General features: G+C 39.6%; 1 protein-coding gene across 2 annotated transcripts in view; it reads left to right on the top strand.

Moving 5' to 3' along the window:
- NCKAP5 (NCK associated protein 5) overlaps nucleotides 1-20,349 on the top strand; it is a 969,262-nt gene that overhangs the window by 603,389 nt on the left and 345,524 nt on the right. The gene's annotated exons all lie outside the window — the stretch shown is intronic.

Raw genomic sequence — 20,349 nt, 5'->3', positions numbered from 1 at the left:
GGCAGCTTGGTGGGATGAAGGGTTTGGGTGGCCACTATTCTGTTTGGGTTAGGATACAGGCAGGACAGGGACCCAGGACATTTGCAGAGAACATAGAAAACAAGATGTGAGTGACAACGCACAAATCACTTCACCAGACGAAAAAGATCGACAAGAACTGCGAGGTCAAGGAGAGCATCCTATGGGGTACGGACTTAGGAAGTTTCCCGAACTCTCCACCTTGCCTTGCTCGCCTTCCTTAGGAGCTTGCTGCCCTTTCAGTTTTCACCATCTCGAATGACCCTGAGAAATTAAACAGCAAGTGAGAAGTGCTACCCATTGTAAAGCATCATCTTGATTATGAAGCTGTGTTCTGCATCAGTCCTTGGAGATTTCCTCAATTACTTCTCTCCCTTGTGGAGGGGAGAGGATGGAGAGAGGGGTGAAGCACTGGGCAGGAGAAGAACTTGCCTTACAGGAAAGTCCTGAGGCGACTGAGGGTTTGTCAGTGGAAGAGTCTACAGTCTAGTTAGGAGAGAAAGAATTAAAGTGTTAGGAAATATTTTTCTTCAGACTCTGCTGGCAAGAATGCTCTACCCTTCTTTGTTCGTTACTAATGGGGCACCTTCAGCCATGTTTCCATTCAAAAATAAAGGAGCATTACAGGGGTTCAATAATGGTCATCAAGGCGTATTTCACATTTTGAAGTTTGAATAATTCACCTGAACTTAATTGCAAAATGAAATACTGTATTTGTGCATAGCCCTCTGGCTCTGCATTAAGAAAAGAAAGGTATATTACACTTCCAAACCCTGACCCTGCTTTGGTTTTAGGAATTTTTGTAATGAAATCTGCATACCCAGGGGTTTCCCAAAGAATGTGAAATGCCAGAAGAATACATAAATGCCTGGAAGGTGAAATGGGATTAATTTAGTGGAAACTGGTTGCCTTCAGAAAACTCAGGAAGGAAAAAAGAAAATAACGTAAATAGGTTTTGACACGAGACATTAGCAGATGGTTTCATATAGGCATAGTGGTATTGTCTTTGGACTTCGTTAATAATAATGCTACAGACATTGTTCATATTTTGTTTGTCAGGAAATGATCATATAAATAAAAACAGAAGATTGGTATGGAAAGGATGTAAATACTGAACACATTTCATGCTGCATATCAATCAGTTAACAATGGGGTAGTTTCCTTGCCCTTTACCATTATTCAATGCAAATTTTGAAATATAAAAGGCATTATAAATCTGTTATGTCTTTCAAATACATATTAAAAAGGTGTTTTCATTTGAGTGGCAATCCATAAATATTGCATGGCCACATCTATTAGTTTCCCATCAAAATACATTTTCCTAGTTAGGCCAGCTGACATTTTCTTTGTGAAGTTGATCACCTTGGCTTTGGCTATTAGTGCTATTCTATTGGCCAGATTCAGCTATCCGTTCTTAAACCTTTCAGACACAAACTTTTTAAAAGAAATACTATAAAATCCTTTCTTACACTGACTGTTGTTAGCAATGTGTCCTGACTTGGAAAACCTTCTCTTGTTTTATGATGATTCATTTTGGAAAGCAGTCAGACCACACTTTCTTCTATATAGCATTAATAAATTTAATTAAGGATTCCAAAAGACCATTTTCTTTGTATTACATTTATTTAGACAAAGAACATGCCAAATCTCTTGGGAAGGCTGCTAAATTACTTCTTAATACAGAAGGCCTGTAAAGATTTGTTTCCATTAGATTTTGGTGAAATGTACCATCTGTTCAGCTGAAGAGCTTCTATTACCAAAACAGGTGGAAATATGAACCTTCTTTATTTTCATCACCTTCTTGTGCCTATGTGACTGAATTTCCAACTTTTCAAAATATGTTGTAAGTCATCAGACTTTGTATGATGGTGACTCTTTTACCTCTGACACACCAAGCCTCTTTTGTGTGTGAATGAAACCTGCGTACGCAGGGGCTCATTGAACTGGCCGCTGGACGGAGCCTCTGGGTTTATCTGGCTTTACTGGTTGGCGTGGGGCCACTGCTTTTACTTCCCTCTGAGTTTTCTTGAATTCAAAAGCAAATTTTGCTCTCTTCCTTTTTCCTTTCTTTCTCCTTCCTGTTTCTTTTCTCTGTCTTACCTTTCTCTCTAATTCCTTTGTTTTGCTACTTAAACCACACCAAACAATCACAGCAATCCAGATGTTTCCGTCTCGGTGCCTTCGCACCTCTTGCTGTTGTTGGACATCCTTTTCTCAAGTTCTTCCCGTGGCTAATCCTCACTTGCCTGTCCAGGCTTTCTCACAACAGGGTCCATTCTGAAGGACCTTGTCTGTAAATCACTTCCTTCCCACTGTGTTGAGTGGCCCCCTACTCTGCACTCAGTGCATTCCGGCTGACCCTTGTGCTGCTAACTGTGTGTACTTGTTTGTGTTGACACATGTGTGTGCATTAAACAGTACTAAGTTCCTTTTGAGTAGAGACTGGGTCTTTTATGTCAGTATTCTTTGCACCCAGCAATGTTAAGACTTAATTATCAGACAGGTGAATGGATTATGTTTGGAGGGAACTGAAGTGTGTGTGTGTTTCTCTGGGAAACAATGCACGTTGGACATGCTCACTGCCCTGTGGAGTTTTGCAGTTTATTTGGAAAAATTAACATGTACACAGAGCTGTGAGAGCAGGCAGTATTTGCTGAGTGTCATATAAGGGGGAGAAATGATTACGGACTCTAGAGTAGTATAATAGACAGAAAGATTAGAGCTTCCTGAGTGAGAAGAAGAGAATATTTGAGCCCTTCCTTGAGTCCTATTTGTACTTCGTTCTTCTTCCTACTGCTACCAGGAGGGGCCACAGAATGGGGAATCAGAAAGTCTGCAAGAGAAAAAGGAGTTCTGTTCTTTGATAGATAAAAAATGGCAACTCTTGAAAATCTTCCTTATTTCAAATTCTTTCACCAATAGTAGCTATGTGACCTTAGACAAGTGACTTTACTTTAAGCAGTGGCTAAGCTTCATCTATCGAATAGTGACCCAAATTGTGTCATTATAAGAAAAAAATAAAAGAGTTAATCTATTTAACATTTTTACAATGCTGGCTGGAATATGATAAGTGCTCAATACAAATTAGCCGTTATCACTACTGCACTATTAAAACCTTTTACTATGAATGTTGTCTGTTAAGTATATTTGTTCATTGTGCTGTAATATATAAAGCAAGCGCTACTGTGAAAAATTACTACGCATCAAAAATCTATTTCGATGTATTTATTAGATTAAACCATAGAAAATTGTCATTTGTATAGATCTAAAATGGTCGAATATCAGCAATTTCATATGATTCAACTTAATATGTATGTGTTTACCCATTTGGAATCTTAGACCTTGCCTATAAATTAGAAAGTCTTGAAATGGAAAAATTGTACATAGAAAGTTTACCATCTCATGACCCAGTGATTTCAAGCAGTGGTCTCTACAAAACTGCAGTTTGGCGGAGAGATGTGGGCATTTCACAAGAGCACATTATTAAATGCTGAATAGGTAAGGCTTAAATTGTGGTAAAGACTTGGAGTACCTAAAGCTCAGTAAGGTCAGGTTCTAGTTGGGATCACAGATGTGGAAAGTGGACTCAGTGAAATGTTTTCCTAGTTCTCACAGTTTACTAAAGCGAAGATCTGAATTCAGGACAGAGAACACAATTCAACTAAAAGTTAAGTGCTACCTGTGTTGTGTTATACAGACAACCCAGCAGCTGAGATGAAAAAAACTTATACTTGCAAAATGCCACAGGAATCCATTTGGATATGGAGCTCTCCAGGCATGTTTTGACTGATTCTTAAAAATTTGAAAGGCTTCTCAATGGGTGGAGGGAACTCGCATCCTGGGTGAGAAAATAATGAGAAGTGTGTCTAGAGGCAGGAAAGCAGGAGGTATATTGCAAGAAGGAATTCCACGTCACCATGGTTGACTGCATGTATTGACGGGAGAGGAAGAAAGGGGGGGAAAGGCCGTGGAACAGGGAGATGTTGTAGATCCCTTGCTGTGCGGGTCGGCTTTTGTCCTGTGGTAAGTGAGGATGCGCCCATTAAGGTCTTCAGTCAAATTATTGAAATGGTAGGAATTATTATTACATGAGGAATGACCTGATGTCATATAAGGATAACGAAGGGATTGGCTAGTTAAGAAAACTAGTTAGAAGACTTTAAGAGCAGTTCAATGACAGGGAATGGAGTGTGTTCTTGATAGAGGCATTGGTTAAGGAGAGAAGGAGGTGTTGCAGGGGAGGAGCTGGCAGTGCTTGGGAACTGGTGGGATTTTGGTGGGAAAGAGGAAGCAGTGAAAACATGCTATTGATCAGTGGCACCTATAGCTCAGTGGCTAGGGTGCTGGTCTCCTATACTGAGGCTGGTGAGTTCGAACCCGGCCCGGGCCAGCTAAACAACAATAACAACTGCAACCAAAAAATAGCCAGAGGTTGTTGTGGGCACCTGTAGTCTCAGCTACTCGGGAGGCTGAGGCAAGAAAATCACTTAAGCCATGATTGCAAGAGGGACTTTACCTAACAATTGCAATCAGTGTAACCTGGCTTATTGTACCCTCAATGAATCCCCAACAATTAAAAAAAAAAAAAAAAGAAAGAAAATCACTTAAGCCCAAGAGTCTGAGTGTGCTGTGAGCTGTGACACCATGGCACTCTACCGATGGAGACATAGTGAAACTCAGTCTCAAAAATAAATAAATAAATAAATATGCCATTGACCTTTTATCCTATGTCACTGGGAACAGAGGTATCATTATCAGGCAGGAAAACAGAGATCTACTAAGTCACTTCCAACCACAGAGGGATTTAACCCACTGATATAGGCACTTGCAAAATAGAAGGAGCAGCTCAAGGGATAAAATGTTGGGATGCCTCTAGTGGCTGTCAAATTCAAGCTGAGCAATGGTCCCTGAGTTAAGAGGTTGCTAATGCTATCAAAGGGGGAGAAATTGTGGAAACTGCAACCACTGTCACAGCAGCTCTGCAGCCCTGAGACTGGTGATAGGCAGGAGGGTGCAGGATCCAGCCAACGGTGGCAAACCCTGACATTGCAAAAGCATTTATGGTTCCCGCCACTGTTGGCAGAGAAAGAAAAATATATCTGTTTTTAGCCTTCAAATTATTGCAAGTGGATCTCACTAGCAGGACCTGAAAGTTAGCAGTGGAGTCCCATATAGTCCCCAGACTTCATGGTACCGAAGCACCAGCAAAAGTTAAGAGAGAGTGGGAATGCTGCCCAGGGCCAAAAGGGCAGTACCAGGCCTGGTAGGAAGGACAAGAGAGGGGAGAGATCTCAGCAAGACACGGTGACTGGAGGCTGCACGGGTGCCAGGGGCAGGACTGGAGTTGAGCACGTACAGCTCCAGGTGACCGGAAATCCAGGCTTGTGCTTGGAGAAATAGGTTTGTAAATCTGAATTAAAAGAGGTGGTAAATGAGATGGGGGACAGAGAGAGTGAGGAGAGAGGGAGAACAGAAGACTGAGATCTGGACTTTGAGGGGTGGCCATCTTTAGGGGAAGGAAAAAGAGAAAGGAACAGAGAAGCATCAGACAGGAAGGAGGAGAACCTGGAGAAGGGAGCCACGATGGCAAGGGAGAGCGGAACTTCAGGAGGAAAGCGGGGCCGGTGTGGCAAACACTTAACCAGAAAGATGCAGAAAAGGGTTCTGAATCTGGTGACCTCAGGTCCATTGATGACAAGAACATCTCTGAGCGTAACAATCAGGGTGAAATCAGATGGAAGTTCGTGGTCAAGATTAGGGAAGAGTGTGAAGCAGAACATACAAGTTATTCTTTAGAACAGGCAGTGAGGAGAAGAGGGAAAAAAGGAATAAATTGCAATGGGAGAGTGAGGGAACGGGAAGCTTCTATTAGGAGTCAAGTGGATGTTAATTTGCCTGTCATCTGATTTAAAAAGGAGCTGATGGAGAGAGAAAACAGTTGCCAAAAAGGCAGGATAAGAGCAAAGACCCAAAAGAGACAGGAGAGGCCGGGCTTGGTGGCTCATTCTGTAAGGCCACAGCAAGAAGATGCTTGAGGTCAAGAATTCTGGACCAGCCTGAGCAAAAGCGAGAACCCATCTCTTCTAAAAATAGAAAAATTAACCAGGCATCATGCAGGTACCTGTAGTCCCAGATACGTGGGAGGCTGAGGCAGGAAGATCACTTGAGCCCAAGAGTTGGAGATTGCTGTGAGCTGGGCTGACACCACGGCACTGTAGCCTGGATGACAGAATGAGATTCTGTCTAAAAAACAAACAAACAGAAGAGACTGGAGAGGACGGGATCAGGGGTTCAGCAGTAGCCGTGCAGAAGGAGTTCAGGGGCCTTCCCATCTGTGAGTATTGTGATCAGTATTGCCATTGCGATGATCACAAATACGTGGAATTCCCCTAGATAGTGTGGCATCAAAGCAAGGGCACCAGCAGTGTTCCACGGAGTGCCATCCAAACTGAAAATCTGGAAATGAGCACCACCGAAAACACTGCCAGTCAGCATGGATACAAACTCCCTCTTCTGTGTCACATGCTTCCCAGAACCACCCTTAGTACCTGCTGCGTTGTAGTGACAGCTCCCTGTTGCAGGCAGTGGTTGTCCTGTTCACCCATAAGAAATTGACATGTGATTTACTCAACTTTACTAATCAATTTCTTAGTTGTAGAAAAACTGCAATATCTTTTAGAGCCCCTATTATAGCCTAACAAGATATGGATAATTAAGTCCTAGGGGACTAATGTTCTAACCAGTTACTACAGAATGGGCCTGTCCCCTCTCCTTCCCAGTCTGAGAAAATCTTTGCATTTTACAATTAAATCTGCTTGTTGTCCAGGACAGTCTTTTGTTTGAGGGAGGCAAGGATAACCAGAAGCAAACTATCTTTCTTTATATTGCTTGTTCCTTAACAGTGGTGTAGCATAGATACTATTGTCTGTACCACCTATATTATAATAAAATCCCATGAATGGAAAGAAAAAAAAGAGGTCTGCACAGTTTCTCATGTTTACAGGGAAAGGTACTTCTCACCCTGGATCTGAAAATCCTCAGACAGCACAGCTGTAAGACAGACAGTTAATGTTGTTTATCCCTGTGCATGGGGTCATGGTATTTCCTACCACTGTAATCAAACAGTATATTGTAATTTATCATTTACATTTTACAAATTCTGTTACTTGGCAACTTAGTGTTCATCAATGCTTGGTTTTCATTATTTTCTCCTTTATACTATTACAAGCAATGTGCTGCTTTTTCTATTATTTATAAATACGAAAGAAAAATGTTTAAGTTAGTTTTAGTATATAGATTTCTCGCTTTCCCCCACACAAGTATCCTTGCTCTTTTCTTTTTTCTACCATTGACAATTGAAGAATAAATGGGCACTGTTTTGGCCCAAAGTCACTGTATTTCCAACATCTATTTCATTCAGCAAGAATGTGCAATAAAAGTACTGTGTAAAAGCTTGTATTCGAGGATAAGAAATACTTGAAGACTCTTGACTTTTATTTAATGTCAACTTGTGGTTGGGGAATTTTGCAGTTATTGGTACCAGTTGTATCTAGCAGTTCTTTCATAGCAACAAACACTCTGATGTTGTTAATCTTTATTTTCTAATAGACATCCAAGGTCAATAAGAACATATTCCAAAGACCAGAGGAAACCTGAGCATCCGCAAATGTTGGGAATAAATACATAAGTCATGGAGTATAATGAACGAGACAGGTGCTCCAAACATTTATATGTACCCTTTAGGAGGGCATCACCTGGAGGCTCAGATGGACGTTGTTTGAGATGTAGGATGTAGTCAATAAACTTCCACAAAACAATGGATATAACTTTAAATGTATGCAGTTCAGTTGGAAAAAGCTTAACCAGTTTGGTTAACAATGATCTATAATGCTTTGCATTTGGTTAAAATGCCAACACATACACCAAACGAAGATGAAGTGTTCTTATTTTCAGTAGACATACAGACTACTTTGCACTCACTTAAAAGCATACAGACACACTTACAGCATTTCTCTCATTAGAAAATCCATAGTAAGTAATTTAAAATTTGCAAATAATGGCCTTAGTTATGTTTAAAAATCCCTTTTCCATCAAAATAAATCCTACTCATCTTTCAAAAATTTCAGCACATGTCAACACCCACAGAGTCTCTCTTGATGTTCAGCCCTCTCCTGCTGCCTGCTACACGTTCAGGTTGCTGTTGGTCTGCCCGTCTCCTACATGGCAGCTTTTCTTTGTTCAAGTCACTGGTTATAACACAAAGCTCATCAGAGGCATTCACCAGATGATGATCAAATATGGGGCTAGGTAAATGAGTGAGGGGACAGTGAATAAATGAGAGAATAATTACTCATATTACAAAAGGTATTGTTTTTAAACTTTTAGCCATTGGAATTAAAATTAGATTCATCTTCCCTCTAGTTTTCAAGATCAAACATGTCTCTAAAGAGGTAAATCAATATATAACTCAGGGAAGTTCCTTCCACCCAGGATAAATTGATAACCCATTACATGGCATGGAGAATAGAAAAAGACCTGAGATACACACTGGGGTCCCTATTGAGCTTACAAAATAGTTGTAGAAATAAGAAACCTGTACATTAAATCATTTTGTTTAACAATGCCAGGTAGTATATGAGTGTTTCAGGAGGACATGAGAATAGAATAGGGATTCTCATAGGTTCATCTGCAAGAGTACACTTACTAAAAACACAGATTCCTGGCTGCTGCTCCCAGAGAATCTGATTCCGTGAGGTCTCATCAGGTAGACCTGGGTATTGGGACTTCTAACAAGAACCCTCAGTGATTTCCTGCAAGCATTCCAGGGAAAGCACTTTTCAGTAGACTAAGGAGAGACAGAGAGAGAGACTCCTCTGGGCCACAGTTATAAGGAAAAATAGATGAGACTTTGGAGCCTAAAGGATGAACATTTAGATAGGCAAAGAGGGAAGAGAAGGAGTCTCATTTTTCTCATAGCTATGGTTGGCAGAAAAGCCCATATCTAAATTCTAGATGATTATAATGATTGGCAGAAGCCACTTTCATGATGTCCCAGTGGAAATCATTATTACTCTGATGGTTCCCTTTTTGTTTTTAATCTCATGTACAGGCAAGTTTTTTAATTGAGTTCTTTTTCCCCTAGCTTATAATAGTTTTACCTGTTGTGACAAATTTTCCTACTTTAGAGTTTTAAAAGATCAAGCATGCCAGTTCTTGATACCTCTCGAGTTGTGGTACTTGAAAATGATGCATTTAGGGTGAAGAATAGTGAAATAGTAGAAGCATCCTTCTACCAACACCACCTGGAAACCACTGCTCCCATTTTCTTTGCCAGTAAAACTAATACAACTTGGAAAGTTAGGAAGTTTTTTGCAAGTGCAGTCTGCTTTTCTATATTTATAGGTATTTACTATGAGATAGGCTGCATCAAAAACATGTCTATCAACTGTCATACTGAAGACTTGATGGTATGTTCTTCACAGCAAAGCAGACCTTAAGGTATTTGTTTGAAGATTTCCTGACCAGAGGGAAACATATCTGTGGACAATTCAGAGAGCTCAGGGAAACTAATTGTGTAGGCTGGCAATCAATTTGGCGTGAGTGAAGGAAGAGTGATGATCAATACCTAGCTGGGAGGTGAGGAAAGAGCCTGCAATCTGACAGTTCAGTTGCCCAACAGCAGGAGAAAAAGTAACACCCTGGAGAAAAAGCCTACAAGAGCAGCACTTACTTATCTTACTTGAATCCCAGCCCTCAGTCACCTGGAGATAACTGGGAGTTATCCAGGCTGGGCTGCCGGTCCCAGACCAGTACTGCCATCCGTATCTTTAATCCTGAAAGTGCAGACATAGAAAAATTATATTGGGACCAGTATCTGGCTCTTCTCCTTTCCGGTATTCAGAAGACTAAATGTGCCCGCTACCCTAGCGGTTCCTTGGGCCATCTGACTAGTTCTGGCTAATGACTCTTAACACCGAAGTGGCAGCTCTAGAAGGAGGCAGTGAAAATCCCCACATTTTCCAGTTTCTCTTTTCCCAGCCATCATGAAGGCCTTATGTTGAAATGGTGGGGCTGATTAAATACTTAAATTACTCCATTGACAGGATGATCATAGCCTTTATCTTCCAAACCAGGACAGATTTTGGAGGGAAAGGGGTACTGTTAATAATTATGCCAGGATGGTAGACATGAACTGATTGGTCCTAGGAAACCAGCACACAGAACCACCTCACCTAGGGAAGACAAGTGACTTCTGAATTGCCTAGACACGCAGCTGCCCAGACATTGTGTCAATCAGAAATAGATTTTTTTTTTTAAGTCATGACATGGTGGGATGGTTTGTTGACTAATACAATAGATTCACCTTCAAAGAAATTAGTGTGTCTGAAACTTGGAAAGAAGCACTTTACCCGTTGCACTTTCTGGAAAAAAAAAAAAAGGCAAAAAAGATAGGTGCCTTCATAAAGTGTTAGCTTGGTTGTCTCATGCTCCCAGGGAGCTTGTTTCCCGCCCTCTGACACCACCACCAAAACATTTACAATTCAAATAACCTTGACTTCTGCAAAAAATATTTTAAAGCCCTTTTATCAGCTTACGTAGCATTTTTCTGTTTGTCTCATTGCCTTCTCGTAAGATTTGAGGTAAGTAGGACTAGCATGACACATCCATTTTATAGATAAGGAAACTGATGCTCAGAAAATGTAAGTGATTTTTCCTAAGTTACATAGTGGAGAGATTATCTCTGCTGAGACCCACCTGTGCCATCTTAGAGAGTACAGGGGACTGAGAATACACGGACTCTATTGTGGCCACAAGAATTGAAGTTGGAAGGTGGAGCCTGTGGCTCAGGGAGTAGGGCCCCGGCCCCATATACTGGAGGTGGTGGGTTCAAAGCTGGCCCTGGCCAAAAACTGCAAAAAAAAAAAAAATTAAAAGTTGAAGTCGGGGTATTTGGTAGCACAACTTTTCTGGATGTGCTATAGTTTACAGTATCTATTTTCTTAAGAGAAGCAGTTCTGAAATATCACGGAGCAAGTGTTATAAGCAGCATATGAATTAGGTAGCAGGCCCAGTGAAGAATGCACTGTTGCCTTCTGTCCTGCAGAGGCCTGTACTGTGGATTCTTAAAGCATCTCTTTGCCATAATTGCACGTTCTTTTTCAGAATATCTAATGTCATCCCAAATATGGCCAATTAGATTTTATTGCCCTTCTTCTGTACCTCCATCAGAAAAAAAATTAGCAACAGGTTAACATCAACTACTTACTGTGCTGCTGCTTCGAATGTTATTCAGATCCAGTGTGAGTGCTGGTTTGACTTCCCTAAGTTTTTGTGACTAAACACTTGTCAACATGCAAAAAACAAAAAAAGGAAAACAAAGTCTCTATGATGTAGAAAGGAGAATCAAATTCCAAGTCCAGGCATGCTATTCGATTCTAATTTTCTCTAGGTCAGAATCCCAAGCAGGTCCTGAAGCATGGCGCCACAGAGCATGGTCTGTTGGGTGTGTTCTAGGGGATCGTAACCATCTGATGAGGAGCCATCCATTGACAACTGTGAAGAAATATGTAACTTATGCGAGACATAAGGCGAACCATTCTGAGTACCTAACATTAGATTCAAACTTTGAAAAGCATGGTGCATATTAAAAGAAGAAAACTTGGCTGAGTGCTATGGCTTTCACCTGAAATCTCAGCACTTTGGGAGGATGAGGCAGAGAGGTCGCTTGAGGCCAGGAGTTTGAGGTTGCAGTGAGCTATAATTGTGCTCCTGCACTGCAGCCTGGATGACAGTGAGCACCTATATTTAAAAAAGAAAAAGGAGAAGAAGAAGGAATCTTGATTGTCCAGTCACATTTTATTTTTCCTTCACTAAGGTGAAATTGTAAAATACTTATTTTTATAAAATGAAGAAAATGAGGTTCCAAGTTGTAATTACATTAGTCTTCTAGAACAGAACTTCCTCTAATTAAAATTTGATGTATTAAAATATGTATGTATGAAAATATTTTTATTATTCCTATCAACATCAGCCAATAAAAATAAATATAGAGGACCAGTAATAAATTGGGCCATTTGTTATCTTCAAAGTTCCCCCAATAGTTGAATACTGAGCTATAAAGGCCTATTCCCAAAGTAATATATTTATATTAAAAATAATTGCCTTGGCAGTTTGAAGTCCTTTTTGAGCAGTATCAGACTTGGAGAATGTTGTGCTTCAGTATACTCAAGAAAATAAAATAGAAAATCGAACTGGATTCGTTTGTGGGATTTTATTATTTTAAAGACTTCTGTGAGGACATATTACAGGTAGGCTTAGAAGTTGAGATGAGCTCAAGAGACTAGACATGACTAATATAGTTAATTATATTAACTAATAACACTTTCATATTAATAAAATAATAATAAGTATAATTATTGCATTAATTAAAAACCTAGATCCATGTAGGGAAATAACCCATTTTGTAGACTTCTTGTGCCAACCCTGGCTTCAAGCTGTTAACTAGGACAGGGCACACTAATGAGGGGCACTTCTCTTTGTGGCATTTACCTGCACACATGGGACAGTCTCTCTCTCCCTCTCTCTGGGTGAATGCAAACTCTACAAACACATGAATCCATCAATGCAATTTTGTATTCTGCCACTGTTGACCTACAACACTTGAGACTTGCTTGTTAACATTCAGGGGATTCCCTTCTCCTCTATGTGCAAAATGGGACTTCTCCTCTGAATGCCTGTCTCTGCTTCCTCGCCCTCTCCCAGTCAGCCTCTCTGCACACAGGGAGCTCCCCACAGAGGATCAGCGCGGCTGCCTAGAAGAAAATTTGTGACACTTTCTGTTCACATACAGATGGCCCTGGAGTGAATAGGATGCAGTAATTCAAATTGGACTAGCACCTTTCGGTCTGTTTGTGAATGGTGTTGCATCCCCATGAGTGAATTAGAGCACGGTGGTTTCTGGGCAGTGGTATTATTCTTGCAAAATTTGTGCTGAATTAAAAATATATATCATCTAGGAAAGAAATAAGAAACTCCAGCCTTCCAGCATTTATCCAGAGTGAGTTGCAGTTTTCAGTTATATACACTGTAGATTTACTGTTCCTCACTGTTGTATTAGGGATAAGCAGAGAACATGTGAGTCACAGCTGACCCGGGGATTGTTCCTGCTTACGTGCATAGATATTCCAGCTTGAGGAAGGAAGCTCTCAAATCAGTGCAGTTGTGCAGAACCCAGTTCTAAACCAGCACAGTTTCCACCTGAACAGTTTCCCCTTGGAATTGAAAATTAGTCAGCTTTTCTTTTTGCTCCCAAAATTGAGGAAAGCTTTGTACTGCAATTAAGATCGGAAGGTGGGATGAGTTGTTCAGGAGGGGAATGAAAATAGAAAGATGAAACAGAAATTTTAAGGTAAATTATATGGGGCTTTGCAAAATATGTTCTTTTTTAAGGTAATTCTCTTATCGTCTCTCCCTCAAGCAGGAGAGTAGTGAGCTGTCTCACCGGAGATTCGTCTGTCAAGAGTACAGCAGGGGTAAGGGGAGCGCAGGTTAGAGATTGAATCAGAACCCTCGCCTCATTAAGATGATGTTTTAATAAACATGAAAGCTAATTAGCTGAGTTGAGTTTTGTCCATAAAAGAACAGAATGAGATATTTTGTTTGTTTATGACTGACCAGGGGGCCTGCATCTCAGCTTCAAGTGTTGCAGCTGAAGACTTAGCCCCCTCCATGTTTGTGGACATCTCTCGCTTCTCCCTAACACTCTCTGACTGGTCATACTTATATAGAGATCTGTGTGAAAATAAAAAGATAAGGAGCCAGAGAACTAATGGGTGGGGAGAAAACTTTTAGATTCATTCATTCGCTCAAAAAATAATTTATTTTTTTTATTTACACAGTAACAGGAGCTGTGCTTAGTTGCTAGGGGTAAGATGAAAAACAAGACAGAGTCACTGACCTCAAGAAACTCAGATCGTTAATAAGGTACCGTCATGTTCCGACAGGGCCCAGCTCAGGGTGTTAAGAAAGCACAAAGGGAAAGATTAGGTCAAGGCTTGGCAGCATGTTTCCTCTGCATTTGAGTGGAATTGAGAAAGCCTGACAAGCAGGACATATGTTTCCATTGATCGCTGGTATTAAACACTTCAGCAGGTATTTATTTAGGCTCTAGATTATAATAAAAGCTATGTGAAAAATAACAGTTGTGTTACCTACAATCGTTCCCCATTACCTGAGTTTTCACCGAGGTTTTAGTTACCCAAAGTCAACCTTAGTCCAAAAATAGGTAATTAGAGAAATGGAGACCACACTCACCTGACTTTTATTACAGTCTATTGTTATAATTGTTCTGTTTTATTAGTAGTTACTGTTGTTAATCTCTTACTGAGCCTGCTTGATAAATAGAACTTCATCATAGATATGTATGTATAGGAAAAACATAGTAAATATAGTGTTTGGTGTTATCCAAGGTTTAAAGCATCTATTGGGGGTGCTGAAATATCCCATAAGGGGGGAATTACTATGTAACTATGCATAAACCTAGATCTAAAAGAATTTTGATCTAATTGGTAGAAAAGATTGATTATATAATTGTTTCTTGGTATCCGTGGGTATTGGATCCAGGATTCCCCTGATACGCCAAAATCTGAGAATGCTCAAGTCTCTTATGTAAAAAGGCATTAGACCGTGTTTGGATATAACCTATGTACGTACTCATGTGTACTTAGTTTAAATCATCTCTGGATTACCCTAATACAAGGCCAAGAAGATCACTTTGCCCACATTGATTCAATGTAGTACTCAGTGAATGGCAAATTCAAGTTTTGCTTTATGGAACTCTGTAGAATGGTTTTTTCCCAAATATTTTCAACAGTTGTTCAAATCCACCAATGCAGAACTAATAGATTCAGAGGGCTGACTGTATAGTATTTGCCAATAACAAGAACCCACTGATGCAGATGTCAGCACGTGATAACAATACAGCAGAGTGTTGACACCCAGACAAGCAAACACCAGGGTGGTTTTGTTTGCTTGGGAAGGGGGAGGAAGGTGTCTGATTGGCAGGATCTCACTAATGTGCACAATGTGAGGGTGTTCAGCACGCCTCCTGGTGAAGGGGTCAACTAGGCTCAACTACAACTTGAACTTTACCTTAGAAATAAAAACAATGTAACCTAAACATTTGTACCCTCATATTAATCTGAAATAATAAACAAACAAACATTTGTTTGGATGCTAATGTGGTACAGTAGAAAAAGATTACAATTTGGAGTCACACATTGGTTCCAATACCAATCCCACCTTAACTGAGAGTATGACCTTGAAAGAATTTCTTATTCTCATAGAACTTCAATTTATATATTTTAAATGACAAATGAGTGAATACACATGTAAAGCCATGAAAATGAAAATGGAGATAGTAGTACCCAACCTGTGGGCCTATGGGATTAAATCGAGCAGTACCTTCTATTTACACATAGCAGTTTTGTCATTCTAAATAGTAGAGTTTCTCCAGTTTGTTGTGTTGTTATATATACTACATAGCACAGTAGTATGTGTATTAAAATCCACATGATTTTCTCTTTTGCATTCTAAATACTTGAGTTTCTCAAGTTTGTTTTTCATACTTCAGCATGAATAGAAGTCACAAACTTCTGCAAAACAGGATTAAGCAATAAGATAAGGCCTGTGTGGGGGCTGTCCTCTCAGATAAAGATGTTCCACATGCCTTCATTTCCCCCACCTTTAACATCTGAAAGGCTATGTGTAGATGACCCAGGTCATAAAGCTTCCCTAGTGTCAAGGGAAAACACTTGAATTCCCCATCATCTATAGACTTAACTAAGAGACTGGAGCTGGAAAGGAGCCAGCCGTGGTATCTGAAGAGTCTTGAGAAGGCACCCCTTTTCCTGGAGGTTGCTAGAAGGACAGATAAGGAAAGAGAAATAGAAGAGTGAAACTGGTGGTAGGTTACCTGGAGGACAAAGGGGTGCTTACATCACTGCTTCTGAGGAGCCTGGAAAAGGACCACAACTCTGTCTGCCTCTACACGAACCAAGGCATGGAACATCCACTTGGTGGTCCAGTGTGCTTGGGAAAGGAGGCCCTGGGTTTTGTCTCTCCAGGCTGCCCTCAGATTCTCTGTGGTTTAGAGGTTTGACCTTGGCCCCTGTCTTCCTGTCATTAAATGAAGTTCAGTCTTAGTGGGACCCTTGCTTAAATTGACACACTTTCTCAAAGTGAGAAGATTGGAAGTCAAATACAGTAAAACACAAGGAAAAGCAATTTGCAAGTCTCAGCAGCCGCTCTTGACAAACTTCATGGTACAAGGGAGATAAAAGGGAATTTGATGGGCATTTCTTGCAGCTTCTCGCCCGACTAGAAGTATGTGAAGAAATACTGAGTGATTTCATTGTTAACTTCATTATTAATTTGTCATTTGATTCATCAGCAAGTACACATGTTAAAATATTTCTTAAAGACAAAACAGAACTCAGTGTAGTTTTCAGTTGAATGAGTCCCGTCCGTTCTAAGTGTGGTTGGGGAGACTGGAGGGGCTTCTTGTGTTGGTTTGTTCTATCTCAGTTAAAAATGAAGTTATTCTCCACTGACTATTTGACTATAGGAGTCAGATAAAGAACAATTCAGTCTAATAATCTGATTGGTTCCTGGAGTGTTGTTAATTAGAATAGAGGGCTAGATTTTGGGAATAAGGAAGAAATGAATAAAATCTCACAGCCACTTATATATTATAATAGAATAAACAGCTTGAAGTCATATTTTCTAACACCATTTCATTAGTTAATAAGTCAAGGTCTTGGGGTCCAAATCATATTCTCTGATTGTAAAAAAAGCCCTTGATATTATCAGACCCTGAATGATTAGGTGTTATTTTGTCACGAAAGGGTTTAGGAAACCACTATCTTTTAACATTTTCTTCCAGAAGGATTGGAAACAGACTCTCTCTTTGAGATATTAGATGCAGATCAAATGATAAGTACCCCAGTGATCTACATATTAAAATAGCGGTGGTCAATGACACAGGTGGATCCCTGAGTACAGAGAGAAAATTGAGTTACAATTGCTCACAATCTCGCTCTTATGTGAATTCATATTGTTACATTTTCATGAATTGTTATTTAATAGCCCATTTCCCTGGTTATAACTTAGTGCCCTTCTTAAGCAAAAACTGTAGGTGTTTTGCTTCCCCTGGAGAACATATTGTAAAACCCAGCCCCGGCCAAACTGCAACCAAAAAATAGCCGGGCGTTGTGGCGGGCGCCTGTAGTCCCAGCTACTCAGGAGGCTGAGGCAAGAGAATCGCCTAAGCCCAGGAGTTGGAGGTTGCTGTGAGCTGTGTGATGCCACGACACTCTACTGAGGGCGATAAAGTGAGACTCTGTCTCTACAGAAAAAAAAAAAAGAATTTATTGATTAAATAATATGTACCTTAAAAACGTAATCTACTTTGATTAAATAAAGTGAGTGCATTTATACTACATTACCTAAAACATACTGTTGGCACATATATTTATTTGGTTTATTTGTTCTGGCTTGCCTAGGAGTTAAGTTTTCAAAAGTAGTTTACTTAGTATACATTACAATTTATCACATCTCACTAAGTGTAATTTTGTTCTATATATTTTTAGTTATGATAGCTACTTCACTAGTATTTAGGGAAGGCAGGGATTTAGTCTCAGGTGTGTGTGTTGGGGGGATGGAAACTAAAAGATACTGAATAAAGCCAGCGTTTCAGAATAAAGTGTACTAATCGGCCATTTAACAACAAACAAAAATATAAAAACGTTGCCTAAGCCTGAACTAGGAAGAGAAACTGGCCTATTTTCAGTCATATTTCAGATGACAGATGGTAGAATAGTACTGTGTGCTTACTGGTAATACAAAACTTTATACATTAGCTATCAAAATAGAACAAAATGTCATTGGACATCAAACAATGGGCATTGCTTCACAGTCTTTGATTTTGGGGAAAATAGGTAAGAGAGGTTTGCTAAATGAGAATTTTAAAAAGAAGATATAATCAGAGAATAAATAATGGTGCATTTTCATCAGGCTCAAAACATTTTCATTGTGATTCACAGATTCATAAAAGTTATGAAAAAATATGGAAAGTTGATTTTTTACCAAAGGTTGGTATGGGTTCCTGAAACTTGTTCCAAGCTATAGTTGGAAATGTAATTGGTTTTAATTAATCATAAATTAGTGCCAGAGAAGTGTTTACAGTATCACTTCGGGTTCTGAACTGCTTGAGTTTATTTTTACAATTTCTTGTCCACTTCCACTTTTTCCTATTTTTTTAAAGTGTAAAGCTAAGAATAATGGGAGAAAGGTGAACAGATGCTTTTCTTTTTGATCCAACAACCTGTGAACTTTTAATTGTATGGAAGAGGTAATTCAGCAAGATATGCCCTGAGACGGAATTGTCTTTTCACATCCTAAACAAAGAAAACAGGATTTTATTTTAACTGAGTTCTAACTTGTGCTACTGATGCAACAGTTTAATTCCACGTATTTAAGCCAGATGTTTACAAATGAATAAATAAGACATATAGCTTTTGTGCTAAGGCAGGAAGAAAATAGACTGTTTAGAAAAGCATAGAGTAGCCCTTTGATCTGTCACAAATAAGCTGAACGATCATGGGCCATCTTAGAACCACCATCCTTACTTTTTCTGTTTATAAGAGATTTGGCAAATGTGGAAAATCTTCTCCCGCTCAACAGATTGTTTACATAAAGTGAAATTTCACATTGGAAATCAGCCCTGATCACTTATTTTAGAATTTGTGATCTCTTCCTACCTCCTATATCCCTACTGCCCACATAAACTTAATTTTTCTCTTCTGCCAGATCTTAAGCTCTCCTGAGGTCAAAAACGATTGCCTTCTTGGAATCAGCATCCAGAAGTTATTTATGAACAAAACTCCTAATTAGGAGTTAAGACTCTTATTTATTTAAAGCCATTTTCTTGAATGTCAATAATGTCAAGTGGAGAGAGGCTGCTGCATTTAGAGTCAGTAAAATTGGTATAATTTGAACTCCGCATCCAACTAACCATGATCCTGAACTTAAGCTGCCTAATCTGTGCCCCAGCTTTCTCATCTACCATATAGATATAATGACATTTTAAAAGGGCATTATAATGATTAATAGTTGAGAGAGTTCTCGGACAAGTTAAAAGTACTATTTAATAGAATTAATAACACAAGATTTGTGAAAATACAGGGAACAGCTTCTGCTTTCCCAGCTGGGTATGTGAAAAGATGGCTTCTATAAATGTGTGTTCACAAATCATTCCTTGAGCACTCATAGCCAATATCCACCATTTTCTTGAAAGCCGAAATGGGTCCTGGTGCCATCCTCTGTGAAGACAGAATTTCCCCAGTGAATCATCTGGGTTTGAACTGTCTGAGTTCATCTGCACTCTTCTCTCTCTGCTGCTGAGTAGTTGTAGGCCATATGAGAAAGGTTGGCATTTTGAATTATGCGACTCTGAATCCCCATAGGTGGGACCCAAGGACAGGGTCATTCAAAGTCAGTATGAACATAAATGGCAAATGCCTAGCACTAAGTACTTCAGACTTTGAACAATGAATTAACAAAGGATTCCTTAGTGGTATCTTCTGAGTGGCTATTTTATCCATAATTGAGAGAGCTACATAAGAAATGCATCACATGTACCAGAAAACAAGACTTCTCCATATAGCAAAATGTTTGAGCATTTTAGTGAAGGGTTTTTAAGTGATAGAATAAAAGCTTGCAGGGGTGTCCAACTTTTTTTTCTGACTCACCTTGGAAGAATTAAGAGTTGTCTTGAGTCACACATTAAGTACAGAAACACCAACAAAAGCTGCTGAGCAAAAAACAGTGTCTGTGTATACTTTTTGCAATGCACAGCATCGCAAATAAGCAAAATAGTCCTCAAATAATCTGAATATGGCCCACAGGGCACAGGTATGCGAAAGTGTAGGAGCGTAAGAATTCAAAGAAGTGGGAGATAGTGAGGAAGTATCTTCAGAAGTGAAATGGATTTGGAAAGATGGATGGAATATGGGAAGTGAAAAAGTTGGCATTCCAAGAAGCAGTAACAGCCCGAGCAAATGTCTGGAAATGGAAATGAGTGTATCCTTAACCATGGGGAGCCATCGGGAGTGACTATTGAAAATAAGATAGGATAAAAATATGTAATATATTTTATGATATAATATATAGAAATCACGAATGTGTACAAAGATTCGTGATGTTGTGTAGAGATGTTGATTGAAACAGCAAAATTTTTGAAGTAATTTAAATTCCATTATTAGGAGAATGCCT

This window comes from Nycticebus coucang, chromosome 7 (genome assembly GCF_027406575.1).
Source record: "Nycticebus coucang isolate mNycCou1 chromosome 7, mNycCou1.pri, whole genome shotgun sequence".
Classification (NCBI taxonomy): domain Eukaryota; kingdom Metazoa; phylum Chordata; class Mammalia; order Primates; family Lorisidae; genus Nycticebus; species Nycticebus coucang.
The sequence above is the reverse complement of the archived record's forward strand: the minus strand, read 5'-3'. Positions and strand labels throughout refer to the sequence as shown.